Genomic DNA, 19,240 nt, shown 5'->3' on the forward strand with positions numbered 1-19,240 from the left:
TAATATCACACAGAATTGAATCACTGATTAAAAATAGACCACCTTTAAGAAAACTAAGCATTTAAAATTTGTGATTTTTGACTCTTTGTACATTGCCTCTAAATTAGATATAATAATAGTTTGTAACATGATTGTAGCAGATATTTATGTTTCTTTGCTTGAGGCTGGAATGACTGAGCCAAGATAATTGTCCAAAGCCTGTATATCAAAAGTTTTGCTGCTTCTCCAGTTTGCATTCTGACCAACAGTGTAAGAGGGTTTCCCCTTCTCTTTATCCTCAGCAACACCTGTTGTTTCTTGTGTTGTTAATTTTAGCCATTCTGACAGGTATGAGGTGGTATCTCACTGTAGTTTTGATCTGTATATCCCTGATGATGAGTGATGTTGAGCATCTTTTCACGTTTCTGTTGGCCATCTAGATGTCTTCTTTAGAAAAATGTCTATTCATGTCTTCTGCCCATTTTTTAAGTAGATTATTTGTTTCTCCCATGTTGTGTTGTACAAGTTCTTTACATACTTTGGATATTAACCCCTTTATCAGATATGTCATTTGTAAATATCTTCTCCCATTCCAAAGACTGCCTTTTAGGTTTGTTGATTGTTTTCTCAACTGTGTAGAAGTTTTTATCTTCTTTTTTAATGTTTTTTTTTTATTTTTGAGGAGAGAAAGCATGAATGGGGTGGGGGGAGTGAGGGAGACAGAATCTGAAGCAGGCTCTGCGCTGTCCGCACAAAGCCAACGTGGGGCTTGAACTCACAACTCACAAACCGTGAGATCGTGACCTGAGCTGAAGTTGGACCTCAACTGACTGAGCCACCCAGGCACCCCAGAAGCTTTCTATCTTAATGAAGTCCCAATAGTTTATTTTTGATTTTGTTTTCCTTGCCTCTGGCAACATGTCTAGTAACAAGTTGCTATGGCTGAGGTCAAAGAGGTGGCTGCCTGTGTTCTCCTCTAGGATTTTGATGGCTTCCTGTCTCACATTTAGGTCTTTCATCCATTTGCAATTTATTTTTGTGCATGGTGTAAGAAATGATCCAGCAATGCTCTCCTAGGTATTTCCCCAAATGATATAAAAATGCAGATTCAAAGGGATACATGCACCTCAATGTTTATAGCTGCATTATCAACAATAGCCAAATTACGGAAAGAGCCCAAAGGTCCACTGACTGATGAATGGATAAAGAAGATGTGGTATATATATAATAGAATGTTACTCAGCCATCAAAAAGAATGAAATTTTGCCATTTGCAATGACATGGACATAGCTAGAGAGTATTATACTAAGCAAAATAAGTCAGAGAAAGACAAATAACATGATTTCACTCATATGTAGAATTTAAGAAACAAAACAGATGGATATAGTGGGGAAATAAAAGAGAGGCTAAACAGGAAATAGACCCTTAACTACAGAGAACAAACAGAGGGTTGTTGGAGGGGAGGTGGGCAGGGGGATGGGTTAAATAGGTGAAGGGTTTTAGGAGGCCACCTGTTGTGATGAGCACTGGGTGTTTTATGTAAGTGATGAATCACTAAATTCTACACCTGAAACTAATATTACACGGTGTATTAATGAAACTGGAATTTAAACAAAAACTTGAATGAAAAAAAAGTCTTGCTGCCTTTTGATTGTTCAGAGACTCAGATGAAGTGACTTTTTAGAGGAAACTGTCCTGAAGAGAAAACTTTCTTTGTAGTGAAGAAAATATTTTGAAAAGTACAGAATATAAGAGAATGGTGGATATTATTGAGAAGAATCTTAACTGGGATAAAATAAAAAGTAGACAATTAATTAAAAGTATGGCTCAACTGTATGAAAATACACAGTATATTTTATCAGGGAAATTATAGGCAATATTGGTATTCAAGAATTTGTAGATATTGGAAGATTTCAGGATATATCTCCTCAGACATTAGGAATATGCTGCATTTATCTTTTCATGTTTAATCATGCAGAAACATAAGTTTCCATAGTTATTGCTCTTATAATCTCTTACATGTCTATTACTCAAGTAAAAATAATTTACTTCTTTAGTTAGACAATGAAACATATCTTAATTTGGGTAAGTGCCACTATGGAATGTTTTTTTTATTTCTGAAATGATTATAAAAACTTTCAGTGTAATATTTATTTTTCTTTCATTGGCTACTCTAAGAAATATGTAGTGACTTTCTCCATTGGACATATGAATTTAAAGGAACTCTAAAGTGGCAAATGTATAATTTGTTTCAATCTGTAATATCTTTGACTACCTATTGCCACTGCAAAATATCCAGGTGATGGCTTGATATTGGTGAGCAGTAAGGAAGAATTAAGAGGAAGAATAGCATATTCAGAAAATCTGATGTACAGACTTAACAGGAATGCAAGCTAGGAAGATGTAAGGCTGAGGACTGAAGCCAGCACTGTACAGGTCCTCCAGCATATTTTAGATAATCTTTGACTTTTTGACAGGGCACAAAGAGTACATGAATGTAAAATGATTACATCAATGTGCTTGGCAATCTAAACAGGGAGAGACAAGAAGAGGGTACACATTGAAGTGAACTGAAATCACAATTTCTACAAGTCAAATACAGTATTAGGAGAAAATGATCCTTATCATATAAATGGAGGTACTTAATAGAGGCATGTTGGTGCTGATGGAGATCTAAATGACTATTCTATGTTTCTGCAAGGTCCTATGTCCTCTCTTCAACTAGGCAGAGGGAAAGGTTTAGATTTGTGAATAAGGACACTATTATTTCAAAATACAAGTGCTGTGAAACCATATAATATTTAAACTAATAAGAAAATTTAACATATTGGGGTATTTATTGTTTAAGAGTATTTTAGGGAAGAACCTCCTACTGAGGAGGTTCTATGGTGCATTTACAACCTTTCAGCTGGTGACTCTAAAAGTGGCAAGTCAGGATCAGTCTGAAATACACATCATCAAGCCACTTCCTAGAAACAAAGGAAATCTTGGATTCCTAAGCTAAACATCCTCAATGGATAGCATTTATCCATATTCACAAGGATATGTTCGTGGTGAACAGTCTCAGACTCTAGGGGTAAAGAGACTATCTACGACCTTAAAGACAGAGACTGGATTACTACTAAAAGAAAGATACGTATGGTAGCATTTTGTCTGTTGCACTGAGACTACAAAGACAATGAAACCACATTTATAAACTATTGAGGGAAGAATAATGGGTTCCATAAATAGTATTGAGACAAACTGTATGCAGAGAAACTGTGAATGGCTGGGCAGGCTGAGGGCACTGCTCAATTCAGGGGCAGTATTCATGACACAATATTGTGTGGCTGACTGCCTTGTGCATAAGATGCTATAAGCAATGGACCAATAGATGATGATAATGTGACTGGTAGCTGTATTGTAAGTATATGTTAGAGTTTAAAGACTCAAAAATAAATTAAATAATATCCCATCAATCTTAACAGAATTTTGGCAAAAATCAGAGGATACTCTCTTTTAATTAAGAGGCCCTATGATAAGTGTTATGTAGTATAAACTGTATGCTATAACTCACTTTGAGACAGTGTTTTCTGCTTTTCTAAGCCTATAAAAGCAAATTTCATCATTCCTTTGGTTATTTGTGGACAAGTCACAACTTTAGTTTTTTGAGAATGGGTTGCTTGAGAGATATTCTGACCTGCTATGATAGCTAGTGCTGAATGGCTCATTCACTGTCAATCACAAGTCACACTGCCCACTGATTCCTATAGATTCCCTGTCGTAGATACTGTTGATGGTTGCCCATATCTTTTTTAGCTGTACATCTGCATCTGAGGGCTTTCTCTCATGGCTAGAGCGATTCTACCCTCACTTAAGGCAGACTAGAAAACTGAGAAGTAAATGTTCTTTTTAGAATCTCTTCCAGATCATCTATCAACCAATGACTGATGGGAGATGGTGAGTAAATACCCTCAATTCTTTGTCCTTTGGTTGATATAATGCTTTTGAAATTCATGCCTAATGATGTTTCCAAAAAAAGATTAAGCTTGAGCCCAAAGTTGTAATTTTTTTAAATTACTTTTTATTGGCTACATTCCCTTTCCTGTCTCACTTTCTCACTCATCAACTGTTCCTAAATAAATTACTTGCACTCAAATCATGTCTCAGGGTCTGGAAGAACATGAAGATGCCCTTATTCTCTTAAGGTCATATTTTATATTTTATACAGGAATCAGGCATGCCTGTACCATCTTATTTCAATATGACACAATTATTACTTGGTATAACATTATTTGAAGATATATTGTGATTAATTAAAGTGATATACTGTATACTGTAAAGGAACCACCAAAAAATAGACAATGTATAAATAGTAAGCCAAAGGTGGATATAAAGTGAAATCACAAAAAGCCTCTATTAATCCAAAAGCAGTCAGGAAAAGAAAAGAAGGAGAATGAGGAACAGATGCAATGGACATAGAACATCTATCATGTTAGCTAAAATGGTAACTTTTAACCCAACCACATCAATAATCTCATTGAATATAAATGGTATTATATACCAAATATAAGACATTATCTGATTGGATTCAAAAGCAAGATCTAATCATACACTGTTCGAAAGAAACACATCAAATATAAAGTCTTAGATAAATTAGAAGTAAAAGGATAGAAAACAGATCCATCATGCAAACACGAATCAAAAAAAAAAAAAAAGCTATAGCGGCTATGGAGCAAAACAGACCTTAGATCAAGGAATATTACCAAGGATAAAGAGGGACATTGCAAAATTATATAGGGTTATATAGGGTTCTATAGGGTTCAATTAATTAAGACAAAATAATACTAAATATGTAAATACTGAACAATGGAGCTTCAAAATACTTGAAGAAAAACTGATAAAGTAGAAATGAGAACCAGACAAATTCACAATTATAGATTAAGTTTATAGTACTCCTTTTTCAATAATTTATTTGGCAATTAAAAACCATCCTTCCAGGGACACCTGGCTGGCTCAGTCAATGGAGCACGTGACTCCTGATCTCGGGGTTGTAAGTTTGAGCCCCATGTTGAATGTAGAGATTACTTTAAAACAAAATTAAAAAAAAATGTCATCCTTCTAAATACCCATATGTCAAAGAGATAGTAATAAGGGAAAGAATATATTTTAAATAAAGTGAAAATAAAAATACAAATGTTTAAGTATGTGGGATATAGGTAAAATAGTGCTTAAAGAGAAATTTATATCATTAAATGCTTATATTAGAAAATAAAAATAATTAAATTAAGGTTAAAACTTCTACATTAAGACATTATAAAAAGAACAAATTGAATCCAAAGAAAGCAAAAAGAAATTTATAAATTAAGAACACAAGTCAATTAAATTGAAACAAATATTATACAGAAAAATCAATAAAATGAAAAGCCTGGTTTTTATTTATTTTTTTTATATCCAGTTTCTCTACTTCTTTTTTTTATTATATGAAATTTATTGTCAAATTAGTTTCCATACAACACCCAGTGCTCATCCCAAAAGATGCCCTCTTCAATGCCCATCACCTCCTCTCTCCTCCCTCCCACCCCCCATCAACCCTCAGTTTGTTCTCAGTTTTTAAGAGTCTCTTATGCTTTGGCTCACTCTCCCACTCCAACCTAGTTTTTTTTCTTTTTTTTTCCTCCCCCTCCCCCATGGGTTTCTGTTAAGTTTCTCAGGAGTGAAACATAAGAGTGAAAACATATGGTATCTGTCTTGCTCTGTATGGCTTATTTCACTTAGCATAACACTCTCCAGTTCCATCCACGTTGCTACAAAGGGCCATATATCATTCTTTATCATTGCCACGTAGTACTCCATTGTGTATATAAACCACAATTTCTTTATCCATTCATCAGTTGATGGACATTTAGGCTCTTTCCATAATTTGGCTATTGTTGAGAGTGCTGCTATAAACATTGGGGTACAAGTGCCCCTATGCATCAGTACGCCTGTATCCCTTGGGTAAATTCCTAGCAGTGCTACTGCTGGGTCATAGGGTAGGTCTATTTTCAATTTTTTGAGGAACTTCCACACTGTTTTCCAGAGTGGCTGCACCAGTTTGGATTCCCACCAACAGTGCAAGAGGGTTCCCGTTTCTCCACATCCTCTCCAGCATCTATAGTCTCCTGATTTGTTCATTTTGGCCACTCTGACTGGCGTGAGGTGATATCTGAGTGTGGTTTTGATTTGTATTTCCCTGATGAGGAGCGATGTTGAGCATCTTTTCATGTGCCTGTTGGCCATCTGGATGTCTTCTTTAGAGAAGTGTCTATTCATGTCCTCTGCCCATTTCTTCACTGGATTATTTGTCTTTTGGGTGTGGAGTTTGGTGAGCTCTTTATAGATTTTGAATACTAGCCCTTTGTCCGATATGTCATTTGCAAATATCTTTTCCCATTCCGTTGGTTGCCTTTTAGTTTTGTTGATTGTTTCCTTTGCTGTGCAGAAGCTTTTTATCTTCATGAGGTCCCAGTAATTCATTTTTGCTTTTAATTCCCTTGCCTTTGGAGATGTGTCAGGTAAGAAATTGCTGCGGCTGAGGTCAGAGAGGTCTTTTCCTGCTTTCTCCTCTAGGGTTTCGATGGTTTCCTGTCTTACATTCAAGTCCTTTATCCATTTTGAGTTTATTTTTGTGAATGGTGTAAGAAAGTAGTCTAGTTTCGTTCTTCTGCATGTTGCTGTCCAGTTCTCCCAGCACCATTTGTTAAAGAGACTGTCTTTTTCCATTGGATATTCTTTCCTGCTTTGTCAAAGATTAGTTGGCCATACTTTTGTGGGTCTAGTTCTGGGGTTTCTATTCTATTCCATTGGTCTATGTGTCTGTTTTTGTGCCAATACCATGCTGTCTTGATGATGACAGCTTTGTAGTAGAGGCTAAAGTCTGGGATTGTGATGCCTCCTGCTTTGGTCTTCTTCTTCAAAATTACTTTGGCTATTCGGGGCCTTTTGTGGCTCCATATGAATTTTAGGATTGCTTGTTCTAGTTTTGAGAAGAATGCTGGTGCAATTTTGATTGGGATTGCATTGAATGTGTAGATAGCTTTGGGTAGTATTGACATTTTAACAATATTTATTCTTCCAACACATGAGCATGGAATGTTTTTCCATTTCTTTATATCTTCTTCAATTTCCTTCATAAGCTTTCTACAGTTTTCAGCATACAGATCTTGTACATCTTTGGTTAGATTTATTCCTAGGTATTTTATGATTCTTGGTGCAATTGTGACTGGGATCCGTTTCTTTATTTGTCTTTCTGTTGCTTCATTATTAGTGTATAAGAATGCAACTGATTTCTGTACATTGATTTTGTATCCTGCAACTTTGCTGAATTCATGTATCAGTTCTAGCAGACTTTTGGTGGAGTCTATCGGATTTTCCATGTATAATATCATGTCATCTGCAAAAAGTGAAAGCTTAACTTCATCTTTGCCAATTTTGATGCCTTTGATTTCCTTTAGTTGTCTGATTGCTGATGTTAGCACTTCCAACACTATGTTAAACAACAGCGGTGAGAGTGGACATCCCTGTCGTGTTCCTGATCAATAAAACTGATAAACTTTTAGCCAAACGGGCCAAGAAGAAAAAAAGACTTAAGTTACTAAATGACCAAAAATGCAAATATCAGAACATAAAAAATTATGTATGCTACGCATTCAGATGCTATAATGTTTAAAGAACAAACAAAGATATATCTTGAATAGCTTTATGTACAAAAATTATGTCATCTAGATAAAATGGACAAATTCCTTGAAAATATGCAAACTACCAAGGCTTATTTAAGAAGAAATAGATAACCTGACTACTTGCATTTTTTGTTTGAATTTTTAGTTAAAATCTTCAAAGAAAAGCCCAGTCTATATACTTTATATAAAACAGATAATCAGAAGAAACTGAATCATCTTCCAGGAGTTTTGAGGAGAAGTACGTAAGTCTTTCAGATGTTCTAGAAAAATATGTAAGTGCATGGAAAAGAAAGCAAAACTATACTGTTTTCTGAGCTTTAGTCAAAATAACATATTCTGTAAGTGTTCTTCAACATACAGAAATCCCTTTAGAGACTTCCTTTATCTCCACCTCTCGCAACTAAAAAGTATATAATCAAATGCTCCTCATAATCACAATGAAGCTCTTTCTGTCCATGAGTCCTATCCTTGTGCTATAATAAAAGAATCTCTTTGAATCAAAAAAGCCCAGAAAACCAAAACCAAAAAAAAAAAAAAAAAAAAAAAACCCATAGGAAATTATGGCCTAGACTAGAGCTCCAAGGGGCTTTTTCCTTATAAGTACAATTTGAATCTTGATTTCTAGTGTGAAAGAAATGGAGCCAAAAAGAACATGTTACCCATGGTGCACAAGACTGGCGTGTGTTGGCCAGACTAAAGCTTGGTGGCTAGTTTGAAGAAGAAATGAAATAAAGCTGGACATATTTAGAAGGAAAAGCCCATAAGTAAGTTTACTTCTCTGTTAAGGAAGGAGAGAGAGATGACTGGGCCTGTTTTAGGGCAGCATGCATTGGGGGACTGCTTGGTATGTCTTCTAAAAGGGGAGAATAATAATGGTAAGTAAAAGCCACAGGCCAACCTTTGGATGCTCCATAAACACATGTGGTCCTGCCAGAATCTAGTCATTTCATATATCATATTAAAATCTCCTTTTATTTTAATAAATTTCCTAAAAGAGGTAAAAATGAAAGTGCAGGAGGGATCAGAGTAGGGACTTGAACCCTTTCTCTAGAACTTTCACTCTGCATATTAAGCATGAATAGCAGTTTACAAAACTATCTCTACTGCATAATTTCCCTATCTGCAAACATGTGGATGTACGTATACATGACACTATGTATGATAGTTAAAAATATATGAAAGCAGTAGCAAATCAGACAAATAATGTGCAAGACCTATACCCAGAAAAAGAAAAAAAAATGCCGTATTGAAAGAAATTAAAGAATAACTAAATCAATGGAAAGACAGGTTGGATCATTCAATATTTAAGAAAATGTCAATTCTCCCTAAATGCATCTATAGATTTAATAAAAGTCCAATCAAAATCATAGTAGGATTTCTTAAGAAACTGATAAAGCTAATTATATTATTCACATGGAAATGTAAAGGATGTAGAAATACTTGAAAAAGAAGAACAAAGTTAGTGTTCTAACAATATCTGATTCCATGACTTCATATAGAACTTCAGTATCAAGACGGTGTTGTATTGTTATAAAGATAGACAAATAAATGAGTGGGACAGAATGAAGTCCAGAAATAAACCCATACACATATGGACAGCTGATTTTGCAAAGGTACAAAGGTAATTTAGTAGAGAAAATAGTTTTTTCAATAAATTATGCAGAAACAATTGGATATCTATATGCAGAAAAGGAACTTTGATACAGATAATATGCTAAAAGAATTGTAGACATAAATGCACAATCAAGAACTACAACACCAGAGGAGACAGGTTAAGATGGCAGAGGAGTAGGGCAACTATAAGTTTGCCTCGTCACTGGAACACAGCTAGATCAACATCAAATCATTCTGCACACCCTATAAATCGATCTGAGGACTGAGAGAACAAAACTGCGTATCTCCAAGTAGAAAAACAACCACCTCATGGAAGGTGGGAGCTGCAGAGAGTTGACTTGGGGGAGAAAATAGTCATGGATGCTGTGGACAGGAGGGAGCCTTGATCACAGAGAGAGGAGCAAGAGAGAAAGAGAGAGAGAAAGAGCGAAAAAAAAAAACATGTGCGGGGGATTGCACAAGAAAACTCTTCCCCACAACCATTGACTGGGAAAACAAGGCAGATCAAAATCGCAATTTTTTAAAAAAATAAGCAGTAAAGTACAAAGTCTGAAGTTTTAGAGGTTTGTGCCATTGACAGGGTCCTGCACCTGGCAAGCTTAGCAGTGCTCCAGTGGGGAAGGAGGTGGAGATGGGAGTGGAGAGTGTGCTCTGAGGATCCTCTGGGATCACTTTTATGGAGTTCCCTTTTATGCAGTACATTTGGGAGGGGGGCACTGCTTTCCATAGACAAATGGCCCTGAGGGCACCACAGAGATGCCCCATTCACCAGCATAGGAACAAAGATGCTGGGTGAGGGCAGCGAACCTTGGTGCTGGCTTTCTTCTCTGCTGTACATCAACTCTTGAGTTGCTACACGATTGCAGGACTGTTTCCTAGGACAAGCCAGCACTGGCCACAGCAGGGCGAGGCCCTCCCCCAGAGGATCAGTGAGGGTTTGCACTGTGGGTGTCTCTGAAGTTTGGAGTTTTGAAACCCAGCTGTGCCTGAGATAAAACACGGGAGTGCTGTGTAGCATGGCAGGTGGACAGCTTGGTCAACAGACAGGGTGATCTTATGGAAGGCCTGGACACAGGAGGGGTGATTGTTTGCTCTTTTATGAGGGCTTTCTAAGGAGTGGTACACATGAGCTCCCTGCTCTGGAGATGAGAGAGCAGGGGATCCTATTTCTCCCCACCCATTAGCATTCACCAACTTCAGTGAGAAACACAGTGCCTTCCAGTGGAGGTTGAAGTTGATTGCACTGAGCCACTCCCCACTGCGCTCTAGAGGTACATCTTTACTAGGGCAAGTGTGCCTGGGAAGCAGCACCATGGGCCCCACGCCCAGGAGACCAACACAGACTCCTCACACACATCAAGTCTACTAGTGATACAGTGCTTCAAATCTTCAGCAATATGTGAAAGAGGATCTAGCTTCCTTTGTTTTTGGTTATTTGTTTTTAATCAGAAAAAGAAATTTTTTTAATTTAAAAATTTTTATTTCTTTTTTATTTTTGACCAAAACAAGAGGAAGGAATTCACCCCAAAAGAAAGAACAGGAAGAAGTCACCATTAGAGACTTAATGCAGCTCTAAGTAAGATGTCTGAACTAGAATTTAAAACAATAATTTTAAGGATACTAGATGGGCTTGAAAAAAGCATGGAAGACACTAGAGAATCCCTTATAGCAGAGAGAAGAGAACTACAAACTAGTCAGGCCAAAATTAAAAATGCTATAACTGAAATGAAAACCCAAATGAATGCCATGAGAGTGAGGATGGATAAAATGGAGGAACAAATCAGTGATACTGAAGATAGAATTATGGAGAACAATGAAGTTGAAAAGAAGAGGGAAAAAAGTATTGGATCACAAATGTAGACTTAGGAATTCAGTGATTCCTTAAAGCATAATAACATTCATATCATAGGAGTCTCAGAAGATGAAGAGAGAGAAAAGGGGGAAGATGGTTTACGTGAGCAAACTATAGCTGAAAACTTCCTAATTTGGGGAAGGAAACAAACATCAAAAACTAAGAAGCACAGAGAACTCCCATTAAATTCAACAAAAGCCAGGCATATCATAGTCAAATTTGCAAAATACACAGACTAGGACAGAATCCTGAAAACAGAAGGGAAAAAAAGTCATTACCTTACAAGGGAAGACAGATAAGGTTTGCAGCAGATTTGTACAGAGAGAACTGGCAGGCCAGAGGGACTGACAGGATATATATTCAACATGCTGAACAGGAAAAAGTATGCAACCAACAATACTTTATGCAGCAAGGCTGTATTTCAGAATAGATGGAGAGATAAAGACTTACCCATACAAGCAAAAAATAAAGGAATTTGTGACCACTAAACCACCCATGAAAGAAATATTACAGGGGACTCTTTGAGTGGGGAAAAAAGACCAAAAGCAACAAAGACTGGAAAGGAAAAGAGAACATCACCAGAAACAGCAATTTTACAGGTAACACAATGGCACGAAATTCATATCTATCAGTAATCACTCTGAATGTAAATGGACTGTATGCTCCAATCAAAAGACACAGGTATCAGAATAGATAAAAATAACAAGACCCATCTCCATGCTTGTCTAAAAGAGACTCATTTTAGACCTAAAGACACCTGCAAATTGAAAGTGAGGGGATGGAGAACCACCTATCATGCTAAAGGATGTCAAAAGAAAGCCAGAGGAAGCCATAATTACATCAGACTAAGTAGATTTTAAACCAAAGACTTTATCAATAGATGAAGAATGGCATTGCATCATAATTAAGGAATCTATTCATCAAGAAGATCTAAAAATTGTAAATATTTTATGTCCCCAACTCAAAAGAACCCAAATATATAAATCAATTAATGACAAACATAAAGAAACTTATTGATAAAAACACAATAATAGGAGGGGACTTTAATACCCTGCTTACATCAATGGACAGATTATCTAAGCAGAAAACCAAGGAAACAATAGCTCTGAATGACACACCGAACCAGATGTACTTAACAGATATATTCAGAACACTTCCTCCTAAAGCAGCAGAATACACATTCTTTTTGACTGCATATGGAATATCCTCCTGAATATATCACTTACTGGGTCACAAATCATCCCAAGTACAAAAAATTGAGATCATACCATGCATATTTTGATACCGCAACACTATGAAACTTGAAGTCAACCACAAGAAAAAATTTAGAGAGATTATGAGTACTTGGAGATTAAAGAACATCTTTCTAAGAATGAATGGGTTAACCAGGAAATTAAAGAAGAAATTAAAAAAAGTACATGGAAGCAAATGAAAATGAAAACATGATAATCCAAATCTTTGGGATGCAGCAAAGGCAGTCTTAAGAAGGAAGTATATTACAATACAGGACTACTTCAAGAAGAAGGAAAAGTAGCAAATATACACTCTAGCTTACACCTAAAGGAGCTAGAAAAGGAACAGCAAAATAAAGCCTAAAGCCAGCAGAAGAGGGGAAATAATAAAGATTGGAGCAGAAATCAATGATCTAGAAACAAAAATACAGTAGAACAGATCAATGAAACTAAGACCTGATTCTTTGAAAGAATTAATAAAATTGATAAACCCCTAGCCAGACTTATCAAAAAGAAAAGACAAAGGACCCAAATCAATAAAATCATGAATGAAAGAGGATAGATCATAAACAATACCACAGAAATACAAACAATGATAAGAGAATATGAGGAAAAATTATATGCCAACAAACTGAGCAATCTGGAAGAAATGGCAGACTTTCTACAAACATACAAACTACCAAAACTGAGACAAGAAGAAACAGAAAATGTGAATAGACCCATAACCAGCAAAGAAATTGGAATCATAATAAAAAATCTCCCAACACACAAAAGTCCAGGGCCAGATGGCTTCCAGGGGAATTCCACCAAACATTTAAAGAATAGTTAATACCTATTCTCAAACTGGTCCCCCAAAATAAAAATGGAAGTAAAACTTCCAAACTCATTCTATGAGACCAACATTACCTTGATTCTAAAACCGGACAAAGACCACACTAAAAGGAGAATTATAGGCCAATAACCCTGGTGAACACGGATGCAAAGATTCTCAACAAGATACTAGCAAACTGAATTCAACAGTACATTAAAAGAATTATTCACCATGATCAAGTGGGATTTATTCTTGTGCTGCAGGCCTGATTCAATATTTGCAAACAAATTAACGTGATACACCATATTAATAAAAGAAAGGATATGGGGCGCCTTGGTGGCTCAGTTGGTTGTGTGTCCCACCTTTAATTTTGGCTCAGGTCATGATCTCAGGGGTTGTGGGATCAAGCCCCACATTGGGCTCTCTGCTGACAGCGTGGAGCCTGCTTGGGATTTTCTCTCTCCCTCTCTCTCTGCTCATCCCTGGCTTGCACTTGCTTTCTCTCAAAAATAAATAAATAAACTTAAAAAAAATAAAAAGAAGGATAAAAACCATATGATCCTCTTAATAGATGCAGAAAAAGCATTTAAGAAAATATAGCATCCATTCTTGGTAAAAACTGTCAGCAGAGTAGGGAGAGATGGAACAAACCTCACCATCATAAAGGCTACATACAAAAGACCTACAGCTAAAAACCTCAATACGGAAAAACTGAGAGCTTTTCCTCTATGGTTAGGAACAAGACAGGGTCAACTCTCACCATTACTATTTAACATACTACTGGAAGTCTGAGCCTCAGCAATCAGACAACAAAGTGAAATAAAAGGCATCCATATTGGCAAGGAAGATGTCAAATTTTGATTATTTGCAGATGACATGATATGCTATGCAGAAAACCCAAATAACTCCACCAAAACATTTCTAGAACCAATACATGAATTCAGGAAAGTTGCTAGTTATATCACCAGTATATAGAAATCCATTGCATTTCTATATACCAGTAATGAAGCAGTGGAAAAAGAAATCAAGGAATCAACCCCATTTGCAGTTACACCAAAAACCATAAAATACTTAGGAATAAACCTACCAAAGAGATAACAAATTTATAGAACACTTATGAAAGAAATTGAAGAGGACATAAAGAAATGTAAAAACATTCCATGTTCATGGATTGGAAGAACATTATTAAAATGTCTATACTTCCCAAATCAATCTACACATTTACCGCAATGCCTATCAAAATATCAGCAGCATTTTTCACAGAGCTAGAACAAAGAACCCTAAAATTTGCATGGAACCACAAAAGACCCCAAATAGCCACAGAAATCCTGAAAAAGAACGTAAAGCTGGAGGCATCACTATTCCAGACTTCAAGCTACATTACAAACCTGTAGTCATCAAGATAGTATGGTACTGGCACAAAAACAGACACAGAGATCAATGGAACAGAACAGAAAACTCAGAAGTAGACCAACAACTGTATGATCAACTAATATTTGACAAAACAGGAATGAATATCCAATAGAAAAAAAGACAGTCTCTTCAACAAATTGTATTGGGAAAACTGGACAGCAACATGCATAAGAATGAACCTGGACCACTTTTGGACACCATACACAAAATAAATTCAGAATGGATGAAAGACCTAAACGTGAGACAGGAACCCATCAAAATCCTAGAGGAGAAAACAGGCAACTACGTCTTTGACCTTGGCTTCAGCAACTTCTTATTTGACATGTCTCTGAAGGCAAGGGAAATAAAAGCAAAAATGAACTATTGGGACCTCATCAAGAAAAAAAGCTTCTGCATAGCAAAGGAAACAATTAACCAAACTAAAAGTCAGCCAACAGAATGAGAAAAGATATTTGCAAAAGACATATCTGATAAAGGGTTAGTATCCAAAATCCATAAAGGACTTATCAAACTCACTACCCAAAAAACAAATAATCCAGTTAAGAAATGGGCAGAATACATGAACACATTTTAAATACGAATCAAAACCACAATAAGATTACCACCTCACATTTGTCAGAATGGCTAAAATTAGGAACACAAAAACCAACAGGTGTTGGTGAGTATGCAGAAAAAGAGGAATTCTTGCACTGTTGGTGGGAATGTAAACAGTATGGAGGTTGCTCAAAAAGTAAAAAATAGAACTACCCTACAATTCAGCAATGGCACTACTAGGTATTTATCCAAAGGATACAAAAGTACAGATTTGAAGGTACACCCATCCTGATGTTTATAGCAGAATTTTCAACAATAGCTAAACTACGGAAACAGCACAAGTACCCTTTGCCTGATAAATGAATAAAGATGTGGTAGATATATACAAAGAATATTACTCAGCCATCATAAAGAATGAAATCTTGCCATTTTTAATGATGTGGATGGAGCTAGACTGTATTATGCTAAGCAAAGTAAGTCAGTCAGAGAAAGACAAATACCACATGATTTCACTCATATGTAGATTTTAACAAACAAAACAGATGAACATATGGGAAGGGGTAAAAAAGAGAGAGGGGGTTCCTGGGTGGCTCTGTCGGATAAGTATGTAACTCTTGATTTCAGCTCAGGTCATGAACTCACAGTTTGTGAGCTCAAGCCCTGTACTGGGCTCTGCACTGATAGTGAATTGTCTGCTTGGGATTCTCTCTCTCCCCCTCTCTCTCTCCCTCCCCCATTCTTTCTCTCAAAATAAATAAATAAATAAACATTTTTAAAAAAGAGAGCAAGAGGGAAACAAACTATAAGAGACTCTTAACAGTGAACAAATTGAGGGTTGATGAAGGGGGTGTGTGGAGGATGGGCTACATGGATGATGGGTACTAACAAGGGCACTTGTGATGAGCACTGGGTATTGTATGCAAGTGATGAATCACTGAATTCTACTCCTGAAATGACTGGATGCTAACTAACATGCATTGTATTTGAACTAATTAGAAATTAAGTAAAAATTCAAAGAAAAATAGAATACCAAAAAGCACAGTCCCTAAAAGAAAAAAAAAAAGATAATTAACTTCATTAAAAGACTTTTTGTTCAAAAACATTTCTAAAATAAAATGACAAACCAGAGAGTTTCAGAAAATATGTATAAATCATATAGCAAATAAAAACCTCATATTCAGATAATATGGAGAACTGTCAAAACTCAAAAAATGGAAAACAAATAATCTAATTAAAATTGGGAAAAATCTGAATAGGCTCTTCACTGAAGATGGCATACTGATGTCAAGTAAGGGCACAAAATGGTGCTAAGCATCATCAAAATGCAAATTATAACGACAATGAAACACTACAACCTATTTATTAAAGTAACTAAAATTGAAAAGACAATTCATACCAGAAGCAGCAATACAGACCTTTTGCACTCATAGAAAGGCAACAAAATGAGTTAGGAGATAATGGCACAAAATTTAAGGGGGCAGGAAATTTCAGTCAAGTTTGGTTATTTAAAAGCTACCTCTGCACATCATCCTGCTCACTCAACCCTTCTGCAGATTTTCATAGTGAACCCTCTTGTATCTTTGTTGTTTTTTCTTCACTTTGTCTTTCACTATCTTTATAAAGAATGTTGGAAATCCAGGAAAATGGATTAATGAATCTTTCAAAAAATAAGTCCCTTTTCCCTGCCTATGCTGCTACCATGATGCAACTGGAAGTTTTTTGTAAGATATCAAATCAAATTGTCACAAATAAGTAAATTAAGTTTTATTTTTCTGAATGAGTGTTCAATGGCAACATTAACTCTGGTAATGCACAAGAAACAGATCTAAACCAAGTTTTAAAGCCCTCAATAGTTTTCCATTAAGCTGGGGTAAAGAATAAAGTCCCTGACCTAGCCTCCAAGGTCTCTTGTGATCCACATATGTGGCCTCCCTAACCCCAACTTGCTCCTGCCTGCTTCTCTCTTAATATTCCAGTTACTTTTACAATTTAGTACTTCTCCCATGATCTAGGGTCTCTGATAATCTAGGCCTTCCAATGATGAAGGCCCTGCGGATGACACATGTCCCCGGGCAGCAATCACCATGTTAGAAATGAAGATCCTTAGGCCTCACCCAGACCTACTAGCACAGAATCTGCATTTTAACAAGATCTTCAGGAGATTTACAGGCTTAAGGCCGAAGCTTGAGAAGCACTGATCTATGGCACCTTTCACTGTGGTTCCTTATCTTTGATTTTTCTTTGCACCTTCCCTGTGTGGGGGATAACTTAGGAATCCCCTGGGCCTACACCAATGGGTTAACAAGGCATAAAGAAACACAAAGTCATAAAATGCTCACACCTGAGTTTGGGTAACCAGATTGGCACTCCAAGAATAGGGAGGTGCAAAGTCACCCCAAAATAGAGAGGGGGTGTTGAACCCCCCAAAATAGAGAGAGGCAAAGGCCTGAAATAGAATCAGTGCAAAGGTGTCCAATACGTAGGAATAACAAGATTACAGGGTGAAAGCACCCAAAGTTTAGTACTATAGCAGAAAGCTGCTTTCATAGGAGAATAGGGCCAGGTTAGGTAAATTGGTGAACTGGACTTTGGACCGCTGCGCTGCAGGCAAAGCAGCCTGAGTGGAGATGGTTAACAAAAGAAAAGGTGTCTTGTTAACCCTGAGATTATTCTCCCTGTCTGTCTCATCTCCTAGGCTGGCAAAGATAAACAGGCATGGTGCCTCCTGTCTGCTTGTTAACACATCTGCCCGATGCCTGGATTTTGTTTTATATTGACCCAAACCTCAAACACTGTATATCTTCAAAATCCCCTTTTCCCCCTCACATCCACAAATTAATATTCCTACTTCTTTGTCTCTTTGTACACGCCCATCACGTTTGCAAGCCTTTGATCTGAATAAATACAGGGCAAGGACCCTCATTCGGGGCTCTTGTCTTTTTCCCGGACATTAGCCATCTCTCGTTTTAATCCCGTGTCTGCTCTTTTGCTAGGCAAAAGAGAACTTCAGACTTAGAGTCTACGACACCCCTGACCTTTGCCTAATGAGATTTCTCATCATATTTCATCTTAAAGTGTGAAGGTAGGTGTAGGTCTGGGATGTAAGCTGCAGATTGCATGAAAAGGACAACTTTCCTTGGGATTGGCTCCTGAAGGGATTCTAGAACTTTGGCGTCAATAAAATCATGTATGATTACCTCAGACAAGAACATATTAATCAAAGCATTCAGAGCAACACATTTTATAAACTAATTTGCATAAACATGTCCAAAGTGTCATCTGTGGTAGGAAAGTAGTGGCTTAAAGTGCAACTTCAACTGTTAAAACTAGAACTATATACCATGACTTGATGTTTATGATTTAACAGGCTGTAATGCCCTATGGGACATCTGGACTTCTCATACAAATTCAAATCTATAATGCCCAGAAGAATAGCTTAGTTTTTTCCTAAAGGGAACCCTTGGGTACTATTAGGGGAATTTTAGTTCTTCACTCTTTCCTCTTCTGGCCAAAACACACAGTTCTACAACTGGTTGACTCTTGTGTTCAAAGCAAATTGATATAAACAACATTTTCCTGAGCTTGGTAAATGAAACCTCCAAAATGAATCAGTATGCAAAGAATTACTGCCTATGCTATTGTTATTCCTGTGCAACTGTGTTTTTTTTTCCAGCCTAACACTGCAAGGATCACCACAATTTTTTAACAGATATTGGTAAGAGAGAATGATTTTTGTAATACTCATTATTTATAGAAAGTTAAAAATACTGTTAAGTTTATAAAAATTTTGATTTGGTTTATATAATACCCAAATAAGCAGCTGGAAATGGAAAACAAATAATGAATAATCTATATATTTTACAATTGTGAATAAAATCTGGGTAAGCAAAATAGCTCTAAAACTGAATTGCACTTTTTAATAATTTAATTATCTGATTAACAAAATTATAATGGCTCTGTAGGATACTTCTGATGAACTAGAATTTTAAACAATTTAAAAGAGAGTTTAAGGATTTAGGTTATAATATTTCCTATGTAAGAAATCTTTCGGATGATTCTGTTCAAAATACTTATTCCATTTAATTAACCACATTCTATAATTAAT

The sequence above is a fragment of the Panthera leo genome, chromosome C2 (assembly GCF_018350215.1).
Source record: "Panthera leo isolate Ple1 chromosome C2, P.leo_Ple1_pat1.1, whole genome shotgun sequence".
NCBI classification, from domain to species: Eukaryota; Metazoa; Chordata; class Mammalia; order Carnivora; family Felidae; genus Panthera; species Panthera leo.